This window comes from Oryctolagus cuniculus, chromosome 6, assembly GCF_964237555.1.
Source record: "Oryctolagus cuniculus chromosome 6, mOryCun1.1, whole genome shotgun sequence".
In the NCBI taxonomy this organism is placed as follows: domain Eukaryota; kingdom Metazoa; phylum Chordata; class Mammalia; order Lagomorpha; family Leporidae; genus Oryctolagus; species Oryctolagus cuniculus.
In genome coordinates this window covers 85,654,466-85,672,483 of record NC_091437.1, presented here as the reverse complement: position 1 = coordinate 85,672,483, position 18,018 = coordinate 85,654,466, and positions in this window count along the sequence as shown.

Here is an 18,018-nt window from a genome sequence, read left to right as displayed (position 1 = left end):
ATGTTCCGGAACACAGCAGGGGCCACTTTCTCACAGTTCTCACAGAGGCACAAGGTTTCCATCAACTCCAAATATAGATGGGCTTGGATGTGTATGTGAGTCAGGAACACAAGGTCCTCATCAGGCTTCTCCTACAGCGAGAAGGGCTAGCTACTCGTGCTGGAGAAATACCCAAGGAGGACAGAAATCTATGGTTTAAAATACGAAATATAGACAGCTTCAAAGTGTAAAATAAAAATTTTTATGATGATAGTCTCCAAAAAATAGAATGGATGCAGCACTCTTGTGGCCTGGAGATGCTGTGTAGGAATAAGACCTTGGACTTCATAATATGGAGCATATGAAGCAATATATTTTAGTTACTTTTGTTTGAAAGCTTTCTAAGTAATTCTCTGTAGGCCAAGAATTTTGTTTCAGAGATTCAAACTTACGAAGTTTCCAAAACACTTGCTATAGGTAATTTTTTTTTTTAAAGAAAAGATTAAGATGTGGTTATGTGAATGTGTCCATAAACATTTACTGAGTGTTTGCTATGAGTCTGACTCTTAATAGTTCTTGGGCATTTAATGATGACTAAAATACAGTCACTGCCTTCTGAGAGCGGAGGCTCAAGTGTGAGAGAAAAACATACAAACAACAATTTTGATGCTAATCCTTCAAAAATAGCAAACGCTTTGCAAACCCTAGGTGTTGGGGAAGATTTCAAAGGGAGAAATAATTTGAGCAGAGTTTTGTAGGCTAAGGGATAAGGTGGGCTGAAGAGAGAGAGGATCAGGAAGAAGAGTAAAAGGTGTTCTGCACGTGGGTTGGGGGAGTAACTGCGATACACAAATGCTTATCTGTCGACAAGGAGATGTACAGAGAAATGCTCCAGTAGGTGATTCTGTCATTGTGTGAGCATCAAAGAGTGTGCTTAAACTAAGACGATTACAGCATCACTAAGGCTTAGAATCTTAGGGGACCACCATTGTATATGTGGTCTGCTGTGGACCAAAGCATCATTATATGGCACATAACTATAACTGGAAATAGTTGGTGAATTTGGGGACCAGCCATTTTCTGGAGTTGGAAGAGGCATTTTAATCACATTGAAAAAGATCCTGTATAGAAAGTAAAGGAGTTTTTAAAAAATGGGACTTTTCCAGGTGGAGAGAATCTAAAGGGCCAAGAGGCCAGTTAGTAAGAAATTATAATAATTACGATAGGAAATGATGAAATCTACTTAGCTAGCATCCTGGCACTCTATCTGTCAACAGGGATATCACACATTTTGAATGTCGAATTTCTCTTTAAAAGCAAATTTTAGGTGAAACATCAACCAGCAGCTATTTACTGATTGTCCATCATATTTCTGGAGTTGCAACATTATATTATGGGAGTAATAGAAGTCAGACCATCTATGGAACTAGCAGAATTGGTGTCTATTCTAATTTCACCACTTATTTTTTGTGTCATGTTGGTTAAGTCACATAAACGCTCTGAGATTCATTTTCTCATTTATATACTGGAGATAATATTCATGTCACAGAGCTGTGAGGATTCAATAAGTAAATAAGTCCTACAGTATTTGATTCACACTTGGGGCTCAAATACACTCATTACTGCTCCTGTCCTAACCTATTCCCCTGTCTTGTGAGCTGTGATTTTTCCATGTCTGTGTATAGGCATAACACTGACTTGATTTACAGAACCATTAAAATTCTGTGGCATCTCTGGAGAAATTGGAGACATTTATGGGATGATTTAGTTGCGGTTTGCTCAGCCCAGTGATTTCTAGCCCAGTGATTTTTAGCTCTGTTTATTTATTTATCATCATCATTTGGGAGAGCTTTTAAAAATGACTGTTGGCTCTCACCCTCCCCATGGCTTAGAATCACTACTAGTTAATTAAAAGGGATTTTTCTGAAAATTAAATTGATTTGGGACCATTATTGTGGTTTTCCATACAGATTACAATTACAGCTATCAGATAATCTGAATGAGGTTGCCAAAGATGCTCTTTCAGAATCTGTGCTGAGTTTGCAGGATCATATTGATGATTTAGAATAGATTTTGTCATACGACTCTTCTCCCAGTACCTGCTTGCATAAGTCAATTTCATGTGTGAGATTCCTTTTCTGGGTCACATACACAAAAGCTAGGATTTAGGGGCCAGCACTGTGGCATAGTATATATGAGAGTGCTGGTTCTAGTTCCAGTTGCTCTACTTCCAATCCAGTTTCCTGCCAATGGGCCTGGGAAAACATCAGCAGAAGGCTCAAGCACCTGGGCCCATGTCATCCTAATGGCAGATTTCAATGGAGTTCCCAGCTTCTGGTTTTAGCTTGGCCCAGCCTTAGCCATTGTGGCCATTTGAAGAGTGAACCAGTGGTTGTATGATTTCACTCTCTGTCCACTCTCTGCCCCACCTGTCACTTTATCATTTGAATAAACAATCTTTTTCCTCTAAAAGCAGCTAGTATTTTTTTTCTGACAGAGATACCATAACAAGATTATTTAATTTATTTGTGATGACTTTAGCAAATAATTTAGAATATAATGTTCTTCATTTCAGGACAAGGCATCACTCTGCAGATATTAGCAAAATATGAAAGTGTCAGAAAAATAGAGATGAAAACTTCTACAGTCATTGTGGGATTTGATTGAATTTCTGCTTGTATTTTCAGTGTGTAGGGTAACTTTACTAATGACAAACAAACTAGTGTAAAGCCCTAAGACTACCCAAGAAAGTGTGTTATTGGAATGAAACTTGGCAACCCAGAGAGCATCAATTAGAAAATAGAATTTGCTAAAATTCTAGGTTGGGGATTTTTAACTGAGGAGAAATGCTTCAAGATTCTATGGAAAGTGGAACCTGAAACATGGGTCCAGCCTTGATTTTCCATCAATCAGAGGTATAAGTCTGGGGAGAACCAAATGACTTCTTTGAGCACTACTTTTACAATAAAGGGTTCTTCAAGATCTCTTTGGTCAGAAAAGGTCATAAAAGGCATTCAAAATTGGTGTCTGATCAATGGAAAACTGGACATTGTCCAAGGGATCCTCCCAGGGTAGCCTGATTGTTGGGGACTGTTAGCCCTTACAGGTATTGACTGATCTACAAATATTTTGCAGCTCTGTAGAGACATATAGAAAAGATGTCCAAGAGTCATTGTTTTATAAATTGATTGAATGCTTACTATAGACTAGGAACATGCTCATTCTTGGAAATGCAGAGATACATGAGACACATTTGTAATAAATTCTTAATATAGCAGGAGAGAAACACAGATTGATTGACATACAGTGTTCTTCATCTGTACCCCTGCTATCCCCTCTTCCTCAAACAACCTGGGAACAGGGTATGGGTTAAAGAAGAAATCTTATGCAAAAAGACCTGGTGAGCATGAAAAGAATCTTGGATATTTTGTAGTTAATGACAACTTTTGGGCCGGCGCCATGGCTCACTAGGCTAATCCTCCACCTGTGGTGCCCACACCCCAGGTTCTAGTCCTGGTTGGGGTGCCGGTTCTGTCCTGGTTGCTCCTCTTCCAGGTCAGCTCTCTGCTGTGGCCCAGGAAGGCAGTGGAGGATTGCCCAGGTCCTTGGGTCCTGCACCCACATGAGAGACCAGGAGGAAGCACCTGGCTCCTGGCTTTAGATTGGCGCAGTGTGCCAGCCGCAACGCACCGGCCATAGCGGCCACTTGGAGGGTGAACCAACGGAAAAAGGAAGACCTTTCTCTCGTCTCTCTCTCTCTCACTGTCCACTCTGCCTGTCCAAAAAAAAAAAAAAAAAAAAGACAACTTTTGTGTGGTTAGAATATTGGGTTAATTATGGAGATTGTATTTAATGAGACTAGATGGTAAAATCTGCCGGTTTTTGAAGGTCCTTGTACTCAATACAAAGGATAATGGATCTTATATACTGTCTGCAGCAGACAGCCAAAGAGACTTTTGAGAAGAGATAATGTGATTCCTGTGCTGTTGATATGGAAGAGGAGAAAAAAAGGAGAGAGTTGGGCAAACTCGTCCAAGTGACAGCTGGCAGATATTTTTTAAGCTATGGCAATAATTATGAGAATAAAATGAAGGCCAGGATCGCAAGACATGCTTTAAATGCAATCAACATGCTTTAATTAGAGATGAACATGGAACTGTGCACGCGAAAGTAGTGCAGGTTGATTCCAAGCTTTCTTCCATGCAGAAAATTGCAAAAAGGAAATAAGAAAAGTAAGATGGTAAGGACAGGCAAGTGACAAAATAATACATTTTGTCTTAGACATATGATTTGAGAAGTAACAATAATATGATGCTAATTTAATTATGTACAATCATGTACAAAGTTCAAGAGACTTCATATAACTTAACTTTTATTCATTGTATGATTGACCTGATATTTTTGTAGTAGCCTATTTTTGCTTTTCAGATAGAAAAGAATGCTATCTTGTCATAGTGCCCAAATAGAGATTAATCAATGTGTGTGTCAGAGTGAGAGTACACAAGGTTATCTTTTTTTTTAAGATATTTATTTGAAAGGCAGAGTTACAAAGCAGCAGAGGCAGAGGCAGAGAGAGAGTCTTCCATCGGCTGGTTCATTCCCCAGATGGCCACAAAGGTCAGAGCTGCACTGATCCGAAGCTAGGAGCCAAGAGCCAGGAGCCAGGAGTCAGGAGTCAGGAGTCAGGAGCCAGGAGCTTCTTCCTGGTCTCCCATGTAGTTTCAGGAACCCAAAGACTTGGGCCATCTACTACAGCTTTCCCAGGCCATGGCAGAGAGCTGGATGAGAACTGGAGCAGCTGGGACTCTAACTGGTGCCCGTATGGGATGTCGGCACTGCAGGCAGCGGTTTTACCCACTACACCACAGCACTGGTCGCCAAGATTGTCTTCTCATTACAGTTAGAGCCTCTATGTGTCAGCCTTTTCTGGTTGATGGCTTTTTGTAAAACCCAAAAGCTTCCCAGCTCCGAGATCTTTTCTAATGGTCAGACAATGAGTTCTAACTCTTGTTTTGCATGCTCATCCCTTGAGGCATTCTGAGTGCGGGTACAGTAAGGTTGTAAGCTCCTTGAGGACAAAGACTGATCCTATTCATCAGGGTATCCTGAGCCTTAGAACAGCATCTTCTAGAGTATCTAATCAATATGTTGCTTGGATGACTGGATGAATGAATGAATGAACTCAATCAAGCCAGGAAACTTAGTATGAGGAGTAGGGTTACAGCATTGGGGGACAGCCTGAAAAAGCCTAGTGCTTTGATACAGTCATGTGTCACACTGAGATCTTCCGGGTGATGACAGACCACATACACAGTGGTGATCCTGTAAGATTCTATCACCTGGTGACGTTGTAGCTGTTTTGGTTTGTGTAAGCATACTTGATGTTCGCCTAACAGTGAGTCACCTATTGGCACATTTCTTAGAAAGCACCTTGTCATTAAGCCACCTATGACTGTATTCGTGTTTTCAGTGTGTCCTTGGAAGTACAGAAAACACACATCTCAAAATAAACTATCTGCTTGCCTTCTTTCTGTGATTTCAGGTCCCGAATGCACCTGCTGATTCCTTCTTTCACACTGAAATGCAAACATTTTCCTTCCACTTACCTGATCAAGGTGAGAGAGGTTTATGGATAACTAGTCTAGAATACATGTGCAGGTCTAGAGTTACTTGCTAAATATTAGCATGTCCTATCTTTACTTGTGGGCTCATGATGGATGAGGCCAAGTCACTAGGGCATTCAGTCATTTGAAATCCTTAAGTGAAGGATGAAATTTGTACAGGAAGTCTTCAAAAAGTTAATGGAAGGTGCTTACTGAAAAAAATGCATGGATTTTGAAATTTTTCACCAAAATGAACTTTTCAAAATTTGATTTCCTATGAACTTTTTGATGTACACTTGCATTTTTATCCATTTTGAACAATTTCATGAATGTGCAAATCACAAAGGTATTCCTCAATATAGATACAAGAATAATTTTCTCATGGACAGTATTAAAGCTAACTAATTTAATAATAATCAAATTGAGTCAAACACAAAGTGACTGAAGAAAATATACAGATCATGCATACCAGCTGTCAGCTTCTTTTAATAATAATAATTACAACAAAAATAATCACATTAATTGAATATTTATTACATGTGACTTACAACCAATTTTGCTGTATTATAATATATTTATCACTCCTGAGCCGGCGCCGCGGCTCACTAGGCTAATCCTCCACCTTGCGGCGCCGGCACACCGGGTTCTAGACCCGGTTGGGGCGCCGGATTCTGTCCCGGTTGCCCCTCTTCCAGGCCAGCTCTCTGCTATGGCCAGGGAGTGCAGTGGAGGATGGCCCAGGTGCTTGGGCCCTGCACCCCATGGGAGACCAGGAAAAGCACCTGGATCCTGGCTCCTGCCATCGGATCAGCGCGGTGCGCCGGCTGCAGCGGCGGCCATTGGAGGGTGAACCAACGGCAAAGGAAGACCTTTCTCTCTCTGTCTCTCTCTCTCACTGTCCACTCTGCCTGTCAAAAAAAAAAAAAATAAAAAAAAAATAATATATTTATCACTCCTAAAAACCATTATGTTATGCAAAATCAGCAATAACAATCACACAGGGCTTATGGGAAAAATGAGTTTTTCCCACAACACTCTGAAAAACCTCATCAGTGACACATTAAACACACACACACACACACGCACACATACACATACGCATACAGAAGATCCTAACAATATAACAGCAGGTTTTATTTATTTATTTTTTAAAGGTTATTTATTTATTTGAAAGTCAGAGTTACACAGAGAGGAGAGGGAGAGAGAGAGAGAGAGAGAGAGAGAGAGAGAGAGAGAGGTCTTCCATCCGCTGGTTCACGCCCCAATTGGCCTCAACAGCTGGACCTGCGCCGATCTGAAGACAGGAACCGGGTGTTTCCTCCGGGTCTCCTACATGGGTGCAGGGGCCCAAGCACTTGGACCATCTTCTACTGCTTTCCCAGGCCATAGAAGAGAGCTGGATGGAAAGTGGAGCAGCTGGGACTCGAACCTGTGCCCATATGGAATGCTGGCGCTTCAGGCCAGTGTGTTAACCTGCTGCGCCACAGCACTGGCCCCAGGTTTTATTTTTTAAAAATTCATTTCCTGGGGGCCGATGTTGTGCTGCAGTGGATTAATCTGCTGCCTGCAACACAGTAATCTCATAGGAGCGCTGGTTTAAGTTCTTGCTGCTCTACTTCTGATCCCGCTCCTTGCTGATGTGTCTGGTGAAAAACTGGAAGATGGCTCAAGTAGTTGGGGCCCCTGCCACCCATGTGGGAGACCTGGATGGAGTTCCAGGCTCCTTGCTTTGGTCTGGCCATTTGGGGAGTAAATCAGTAGATGAAATATACCTTTTTCTCTCCTCTTTAACTTTTCCAATTAAATACATACATACATAAATAAACTTCTTAAAAAAGAGAATCACTTCTGTTGTCTTTCTTTCCTTCTTTCCTCCCCCCCATTTCCTTCCTCCCTTCGTCCTCCCTCCCTCCCTCCCTTCCTTCCTTTATTTCCTTCTTTTCTTCTTTCTGAGACACAGAGATAAAAGATACAGAAAATGAGAACTTCTATCTGCTGGTTCATTCTGCAAATTCCCACAATGGCTGGGACCAGAACCAGGGACCATGAACTCAGTCCAGATTTTCCATATAGGTGGCAGGGACCCAAACAATTGAGTTATCATCTGCTGCTTCCCAGGGTCTGCCCTGGTGGGAAGCTGGAATTGGGGGGGAGGGCAGAGTAAGGACTCTAACCCAGACACCCTAACATGGCACATAGACTTCTTAACCGGTGTCTTAACCATTAAGCCAAATACTCAAACAGCAGGCTTTTTTTTTTCTTAAAGAATCATTCATTTATTTTTATTTGAAAGGCAGGAGAGAGAGAGAGAGAGAGAGAGAGAGAGAGAGAGAGAGAGAGAGAGAAATTGTCCACACATTGGTTTACTCCCCAGATGCTTGCAACAAAACAGCTAGGGTAAAGCCAGACTAATGCCAGGAGTTGGAGCTCTGTATGAGTCTCCCATGTGGGTGGCAGGAGGCCAAGCATTCAGGCAATCAATTGCTGCTTCCCAGCAGGAAGTCAGATCAGAAGCAGAATAGCTGGGACTCAAACCAGGCACTCTGGTATGAAATGTGGGCATCCTAAGCACCTGCTTACCCTGCTGAGCCACAACACCATGACAGGCAGTTTTTTAGCACCTGTTCAATAGTTAAGAAAGATGCTTACTTGTGGAAGTGGATCATCAGAGATGTTGCAGCTTATGAGTTATTGTGAAGAGTTAGAAGGAGGGTTACTGAACTTTGATGGCACATTTAAGATCTGTTGAGGACAAAGGTGACTCATAGCACACTATGAAGCAAGGTGGTTGGGAGGTGTTTGAGACTGTGCATGTGTGCACTTTGTGTGTTTCCTGTAGACTCCACAGGGTACAGTTTTCTGTGTACAGTTTCTAGAGTTTCCCATACACAAACGTGGCATAAACAAGCAGGGAAGTCTTATTGTGCTCAAATTGTTCCCTAATATATCAATTTCATCAGAACAAATTTGCATTCTCAAAACAAACATTCTATGAGAACTGACTGTTCTGGTTCAAATGTTTATCTATATTAACTTGTTTAATCCTCCCAATAGCCCTCTTGCCTTGGTAATATTACTGTCCTCACTTTACTGATGAGGAAATTGAGGCAAAGAGAGATTAAATGACTTAAGAACCTATTGACTGACACAGCCATTATACTACAGAGTCTTTTAACATAGCAAGTTATGCTAATGACCATAGTACTTTTAATAGGATCAATGTTTACTTTTGAAGTTGGATTTATTGTGGAAAGGTACACTTTAAATAATTCTTGATATCTGATCATAATTTGTTGTACTTCTACCTCTTATGTCCTAATGTTAGTTTATATTTCTGTTGTTAGCTCCTCTGTCAAGGTGGTGAATAACAAGTTGTTGCCCCTTAGATAATCTGGGTCCAGTTGCAACAGTGTGTTTAGCTTCATTTAGTGCTTTACTATGTACTCAGCATGAAGCTCAGCTTTCTCTTCCATCATTGGTCATTGTACTGAAGGCACTATCCAGTGAAGTCTAATCAAGGGGGTTCCAGACAGAGTGTAAACATGCTGTGCTCCACTAACATGAGAAATGCTTATTGCTTTGTGTATTTTGTTAGTGTCCCTTGTTCCTCTTCATTACACAAACTATGGAATAGCAATATTTAGCATAAGGCATTGTGAATGCTTTCTGTTTTTGAGGAGTAGAATTTTAGATTGCTAAGCAGGCACTTAAGAATTCATATTCCATTGAGAGCTGCAAATGTGAATGAATGAATAACTAATGACACTTTGGATGAGCTTTTTGTGCAGTAGTGACTAAAACTGAACTCAGGCGAAGGATGGGAAGGGTTTAAGGAATGAATTCTGGCTTAGGAGTTTGTTCAGATGTGGGTTCAAGTCTTAGCTCCCTCTCTGTTGGCTGTGTAACCCTGGGCAAAACATTAAATTCTGTTTCAGTTACTTCATCTATAAAAAGTAGCTTTTGTCACAGTATGATGCTTGATGAGCTCAACTAAGTTACATATATAATACCAAAGATGTAATTAGCAGATCACCTGCCATGAAAAAGAACTCTACTTAAAAATTGAGGGATGTTTGTCTGTGCAGGACAAGTCTGAAGTTGCAGATAAGTTGTTGCCGGGGAGCTGTAGATGCAAGGAATCAATGCTGGAGAAGGGGCCCAAACAAGCAGGGCTCAGAAGGATGGAGGGCAGATAGGTAAGAGCTGGACCAACGTGCGCTTGCAGTGTAGGGGTGGTTTAGGAGCAAATCTCCTCAACATGTGATTCCAGACATTGAGCCCCATTCTGTACCTAAAGTCTTAATATTATACAGATGATATCTAAGTTGTGATGGTGTTATTCCTGCTAAGCCCACTGTAAATATAAAATATGGCCAGGGAAAAACACATTTAATACAGCTCACAAGCTGAACATAGGTATAACTCTCAGTTGTTCACCTGCGTGATGATGAGGCTCTCACTTCCCAGCATTGCCACAGAGGATTGGACCCTACGTTCCTAGTTTGGGAGAAGATAAAATTCAAAATTCTAAGTATGGTTTCTAATGAATGTGTGTTGCTTCCAAACCACTGTAAAGTTGGGAAATCATTAAGTTGAACCATTGTTCTTCAGGGACCATTTGTACATACAAGGCACAACACAGTGAACCTTAATGTAAGGTATGGACTTTGGTTAATAATGTATGAATACTGGTTCATAAATTACATTGAAAATACCACCCAAGTGTTACTAATAGTGGAAACTGGGGTGGCATCAGTGGGCATTTGAGCTCTCAGTGCTCTAAATAAATTTTTCTGTAACAATAAATTGCTCCAAAAAGTCTATTAATTTATTTTTTAAACTCTTATTTAGTAAATATAATTTTCCAAAGTACAGTTTATGGATTACAATGGCTTTTCCCCCCCATAACTTCCCTCCCACCTACACTTCTCCCATCTCCTGCTCCCTCTCCCATTCCATTCACATCAAGATTCATTTTCAGTTATCTTTACATACAGAAGATTGATTTAGTATATATTAAGTAAAGATTTCATCAGTTTACGCCCACACAGAACATAAAGTGTAAAATACTGTTTGAGTACTAGCATTAATTCACATTGGACAACATATTAAGGACAGAGATCCCACATAAGGAGTAAGTACACAGTGACTCCTGTTGTTGACTTAACAATATGACACTCTTGTTTATGGAGTCAGAAATCTCCCTAGGCTCTAGTCATGAGTTTCCAAGGCTATGGAAGCCTCTTGAGTTCGCTGACTTCAATCTTATTTATACAAGGTCATGGTCAAAGTGGAAGTTCTCTCCTCTCTTCAAAGAAAGGTACCTCCTTCTTTGATGGCCTGTTCATTCCACTGGGATCTCACTCTCAGAGACCTTTCATTTAGGTTTTTTGTGTTTTTTTTTTTTTTTTTTTTTTTTTTTTTGCCAGAGTGTCTTGGCTTTCCATGCCTAAAATACTCTCATGGGCTCTTCAGCCAGATCCAAGAGCCTTAAGGGCTGATTCTGAGGCCAGAGTGCTGTTTAGGACATCTGCCATTCTACGAGTCTGCTGTGTATCCCACTTCCCATGTTGGATCGTTCTCTCCCTTTTTTATTCTATCAGTTTTAATACTTTATCACTTTTAGTATTTTTTTTTTGTTCTAGTTAATACTATTGGTTGTACTCTGTAATCAACACACATTTATTCTTAGGTGTTGAAATTTAACTGAAAAGTGGTCCATGTTAAATATAAGAGTGGGAATAAGAGAGGGAGGAGATAGATGTACAATTTGGGACATTCTCAATTGGACTTGCCCCAAATGGTAGAGTTAGAAATGTGCCGGGGGATTCCAATACAATCCCATCAAGGTTGCATGTACCAATGTCATCTCACTAGTCCAAGTGATCAATTTCAATTCACAATTGATCACACTGATAGGTCTAAGAGTCAAAGGGATCACACAAACAAGACTAGTGTCTGCGAATACTAACTGATAGAATAAAAGTCTATTAATTTAAAAAAGTTTCTATTTTACTTTTCCCAACTAAGCTTCCTTTCCTTTTCCCTTTTTGACCTTTCTGATCCCAGCTGCCAATGCTGGCCCAACATTATCCCCTGGTTTGCCCCAGGGCTGGAGGATGCATTTGGGTTGGCATTGGCTTCTGGCAGTGTTCACGGGATCCATGTCCTTTGGGGACAGGGAGGGAACACTCTGGTTGAATTCACCCCTCTGAAGGTGGCGGGGTTTGTTGTCCAGAGCACATACTCTGGAGTAGGACAGACCTCAGTTCACTGCCTCTTTCTCTGGCAGTGGACAAGTCTGAGCCTTCATTTTCTCGTCTGAAAACGGGATGATGTCATTGAGCCTCTTAGCAGAATTAAAGGGACTCATCTGTGGAAAGTGCTTGGTGTGGTATCTGGTATGTGGGAAGAGATTGCTTCCATTATCTACACTGCTCTAGAGCTTTAGCAGTTTTGAACATTACATTCTTATTGCTCATGGTTTTTTGTGGCCTAGAAATGCAGGCAGGACTCAGATGGGCAGTCTTTTGGTTCCATGTTACGTTACCCAGGGCTGCTCCTTTGGCTGCACCCAGCTGGTGGCTATGCTGGGCTGTAAGGTCTGAGAGGACTTGATTCAAAGTCTGTGACTCCATTCTACCACACGTCATCTCTCCATGTGGCTAGCTTGAGCTTTCTCCCTGCATAATGGTCTCAGGGTAGAAGGATATTTTCCCACTACAATTGGCATCTGAGAGCAAAGAGGAATTGGCCAGCACTCTTCAAGGAGCCCCATACTGACCTGGGGTCATCTACTGGACAGAGAAAGTCACAAAACCAGCCCTGATTTAAGGAGAGGGTAAAAAAGTGTGCCCTTTGGATGAGAAGAACGTTTGCCTATGGGAGAGCAGGGATTATGGCAGCTGGTTTTGGATGTTGCCACAGTGCTCATTGTCTTTCTTGTGATCTTCTGGTTTACATCTTGCATTAACAGGAGTAGATGCATCTTCCACAGTCAATAGCATGCTCTAGGGCAGAGGGAGATGTCATGGTTGCTATGGGGACTGAAAAGTATGGTTGTGGTCAATGGGCCATCTAATGTTGCCATCACATCTTCTCTTAAAGTTGAAAGGAGCTCAGCACATTTTTATTTATTTATATTTGTTGCTGTTCTGCCAACAATGTGCATTCTCTTCAGCACACCATCTACTTACTATTTTGTCTCAAGTCATGAAACTATTTTGGTACCTAAAAACAATCACTAAAGCACACAGAGACATACTATTTAAATATGTTGTTTACCCTTCTATTTATATCATAGATTAAAAAATATTTGATCAAAAGGGTGAGCTCACATCAGCTTCCATTTCTGAGTTTTGGCTGTTCGTTTTTCCTTTGTTTTGGAATGTTCTTCAGCCCCTTCTTTCCCCTTTCTGTGGGCAAAGGAGCATTTATTTGTCTTTGAAGAACCAGCCCACATGTTGCATCTTTTATGAAGCCCCTACTGACATACCTGCCACCAAGTAATCTTGATCACTGCCTTCTTTTTGGGGTCTCATTACACACTGAAAACTTCCACCCTATGTAACCATAACTTTTACTGCATTAATACATTTAGGAAGACCAGACAGGTCACAATATGGCTGGTGGCATAAAGAAACTAATCCTAAAGTAGCTGCCATGTACTACAAAGAGAGATACAAACAGGGGAACCCCTTGCTTTTAGGGAGCTCACTATTAGAGAAGCTCATACAACATGTATTTAACATCTAATCTTAATTTCATGTTCTATATATTTGTGCAGGGTATTCTGGAAAGCCCTTGAACCACTGAATAGAGGGCTTCAAAGGAAGCCTTTGAACTACTGGGATATGGGGCTGTGTTTGGCAGAAGGCTCCTTAGAGAAGGCTTTGTTTATTGTAATGGTAGACTTAGAAATCACCAATATAATGATCTCTAACATTTGGTGCTTAAGCAGCAGGTTCAGGGCTCAGAGAAGTAAATAGAGCTGTGGCCCATGTCTCCTTAGAGGAGATGAGAATTTTCTATGGCTAAGAGTTTCCTCACTGTGTCATGATGGGAGGACTTTAGCCAGTTAGGACCAGGGTTCCCAAAGAAATTTTCAAGGTTAAGATAAGGGACTGTTTAGTTTCCTTTTTTGTTTTGTTTTTTTATACTATGGTTAAGTGGAAATTACCCTTGAACTTGCCTTTACCTGATGGGCTCTTGCAGTAGCTGGCTTTCTCTGATTTATGTTGCTGTAACAAATGACACTGAAATCCCAGTGGCTTAGCTAACATAGGCTTATATCTTACAGACAATACAGGCCAACTTCTGCTTGATTGTGCTCTGATCTGGGGATCTTCATTCCAGGGTTCAGACTGAAGGAGCAGTGCCTTTCTTAGACCAAGTAATTTGGGGGATAGAGAAAGAAAAATGATGGTGGAACCACATGGTAACTCCTCATGTTTTCTTCCAGAAAGCAGTAAATGCCACTTAGACTCATTTTAATTGTTCAAAGCAAGTCATTGGCCAAACAGTGAAGAGGAAACAAAGGATAGGAACAAACCGACAATCTACCATAGCTACCCCAAACTCTAAGACTAGAAGCTGATCATTCCTTTTTAAAAGATATTTTATTTTTTATTCATTTGAAAGGCAGAATTAGAGAGAGAGAGAGAGAGAGAGAGAGAGAGATTTTCCACATGCTATTTCCCTCCCCAAATGACTACAATGGCTGGAGCTTATCTTGGCTAAAGTCAGGTGCCTGGAACTCCATCCAGGTCTCCCATATGGGTGGCAGGAGCCCAAGCACCTGGGCATCTTCCACTGCTTCCCAGGCATATTAGCAGGGAGCTAGATAGGAAGTGGAACAGCTGGGACTTGAACTTGCACTCTTAAATGGGATGGTGGCATCACAACCAGCTGCCTAACATGCTGCACTGTAATGTTAGCCCTGATAGACGTAACTTTAAGTAGGGGAAATATTATTAATCCATCAAAACAAAAATTAAAAGGAAGAATCAAAACTTTTTGAAATTAAAAATAGCTTGATGCATTCAGAAATATATGTATATATACACATACCTACATAAAGAGTGTATTAGTCAGCTTTTCATTGCTGTAACTAAATGTCTGACCCAGGCTACTCAGGAAGGAAGGAGATTTATTTCAGCCTGTGGCTCTGGAGGTTCACAGTCCAAGACTGGGTGAGCCCCATTGGTCTGGCTGTCTGGTGAGGTTGGAGGATGGCAATGGTGAGCCAGGAAGCAGAGAGAGAAGCTGACACGGTCTCTCAGATTTGTATAATCAGCTCTCTGTTAAGAACTCCTCTATGGGCACATCCCCAATGACTTAAAGACCTCTCACTAGGCCCACCTCCTGCACACCATAAACAGATTAAGATTCCATCCTTAATCCATTACCATTAACATAAGACCTTGAAGACCAAGACTTTAACACATGGGCACATGGCACATAGCACTCCAGAGATTTTGATGTCCTTCCTTACAGAACAAAAATCAGTCTAATGAAGTAAGTAGCCCAGAGGAGAAATGTCTTACTGCACCCATAGCTTACCAAAGCACGTTTCTACTGTATCTATCAGATGGATTTTGGCTGGTCACAGAAGGCATTTAAGTTAAAGGTGAAAATGGATTCACTACCACCATTTTCTTGACTGAACACCATTGCTCATCATGTCTGCTCACCTGCTGCCCACAAAAATCCCATTCATCTTTTTAAGTTTGCTTCTAAATCTCCATCTTTTCCAAAAAAAACTTCCTGGATCATTTCTATCAGTGTGAATCACAATGTCCTTAGATGTAGAGGTATTTGTATTTCTAATGAATATATTTCATACTACTTTGTTTTGTAGTTAAATATTTACTCCCCTCCCCCAACTGTGATAGTGTTTTATTTCTTTCTGGGTCCCCCACGGTGCCTAGTGTAGAGAGGTGCACAGGAAGGAACCCAATGATTTATTGTTAAGGCTCATGAATTATAATCTTATATTATGCACATGCTAGTTCTACCCTTGAAGTGTTCCCAGAACATAAGGTGCACACAAGGTGAAGACGATAATTATTTATGATTAGTGTATGCCCAAACTCAACAGTACATTATGAAAGCCTTAGAAAGGTAGAGAAACAGTGAGACAAGCCTGGGAGGAGACGGCTGTGGAGGATGGGGGGCTGTAAAGCAGTCTTAGAATTCTGTTTCTCTAACATTTGTTCCTTTTAGGTATTTCTATTTATAGTCTCTAAGTATTAAATGGTGATTAGTTATATAGGTCTTTTAATAAATTGTTCTGTTGATGTGGTTTGATCTTAGTTATACAAACAATAATAGCAAGCAATATAAATATATTTTAAGGGATCAGGCATGATATTAGGTGGAAAGGAGTTAAAAGCATATATAGAGATATGGGGAGTACTTACGTTCATAATATAGAACATGATTATTTTTAGATTCTTTGATATTGGATTGAGATGTGCTTGTTCTAATTGGTAAATCGAAGAATTGGCCTATATCCTCCATCTGTGTGTTTAGTATTTATGGTGACAGACACCTTATAATCACTCAAAATAGAAATCCCATCTTTGGTGGTAATACAGTACAGAGACCTCAGAAGAGAAGGTCTTAAGGTGCTGTTAATTAGCAGAAATCTGAAGCAAACAGTCTCAAAGCAATTAGGGCCGTTAATTGAATATTTGGATACAGGATGGAATGGCGCCTGTGGCTGGACAGGGTACCCCAGGCTCACATATAGGAGTTAACATTATACAAATATTGCTAAACCAATTCAGAAAGAACAAATGCCAGCTCATGTGTGTTTGTCTAGCAGCCCACTGCATTTTTGAGTAGGACACATTGTTGGCTTTGTGCAAAATTGTCTATTAGTTGCAAAATTCAATATCCAGTCTTCCAGCTCTGTAAATATGACACAGCATTTACTCATGGAAAGCTTGGGAGCTTTCTGGTCACAGTGATTTTTGTTGCTCTCTGTTCGGTAAACAACTCTAGGTAAAAGCAGTTGGTGGTCACACACTGGCTACAGACAAAATCACCTCTAAGGGCTGGAGTTACGGTGCAGAGGATTAAGTCACTCTAGCTTGAATTCTGGTTGCACTGCTTCCAGTCCAGCTTCCTGTTCATGTTCCTGAGAATGCAGCAGGTGATGGCTCACGTACTTGGGTTCCTTCCACTCACACGGGAGACCCAAATTGCGCTCCTGCTTCCTGGGTTTGGGCCTGACCTAGCCCCTGAATGTTGTAGGCATGTGGGGAGTGAACCAGAAGACGGAAGAAATTTTCTATCTCTGTCCTTTCCTCATTCTTTGTCACTCTGCCTTAAAGAAGTCTTACACAAAAACAAAAACAAAAACAAAAACCCATTTCCATGCACGTTTTGGGGCAAAGGGAAACAGCCATTTCTGATAAGCTCAGAGTGGCAAAGTGATTTATTATTGGGGTCCTCCACAGCCTCTGTAACCTCACTGGCTTGGCATTTGATGAATGCATGAACACACTTAGAAAGAGAAACTTGAATACAAGATTGAAAAATGTTTTCAAGAAAGGAAAAAGAAATGAGATATTCCTTTAGAAAAACTTCTGTCAAAGCGGGTTACTTTTTTTAATGGATTGCCTCTTCATTTTTATTTTTTAATTTTTAAAATTTATTTATTTATTTTTTTATGGTGAACAAATTTCATGTATTTCGTATACAGATTAAGGGCACAGTGATACTTCCCACCCTACTCTCCCTCCTGCCCACGATCCTACTCCCTCTTATATATTCTGGCACTAAAAAAAGGATTTAGTTATTTATTTAAAAGGTCAAGCTAGAGAGAGAGAGAGAAAGAGAGAGAGAGAAAGAGAGAGAGAGAGAAAGAGAGAGAGAGAAAGAGAAAGAGATACTCTATTTGATAATTGACTCTTCAAATGGCCACAATAGCCAGATCTGAGTTAGGTCAAAGCCAAGAGCCAGGAAATCCATCTAGGTCCCCAACATGGGTAGCATGGGCCCATTTACTTGGGCCATCATCTGCTGCCCTCCCAGGCACAGTAGCAGGGAGCTGGATTGGCAGCCAAGACTTGAATAAGAATCCCAATATGGGATGCTGGCATGGCAAGCGATAGCTTAACCTGCTGCAGCCACGATGCCTACCCAGACATTTTTGACTCTTGTTTTTCACTGTGCACTCCAACACCTCCACATTTTTAGAAAGGGACCTCACAGCAGTATAGAAACTAGAGATCTCAATCCTGATTTGAGGAATTAAGTTTTCACAAAGACAAGGATTTAGGAACAGGCAATCAAAAATTGCTAACAGATGTTTTGATGTGTACAGAGCATATAAAACAATAAACTGTGATTAAGGCTCAAATCCGAGCTTGTTATGTACATATGTCTTCTAAAAACATGGAGAGAGCCTGCTTAGGAGTTACTGACT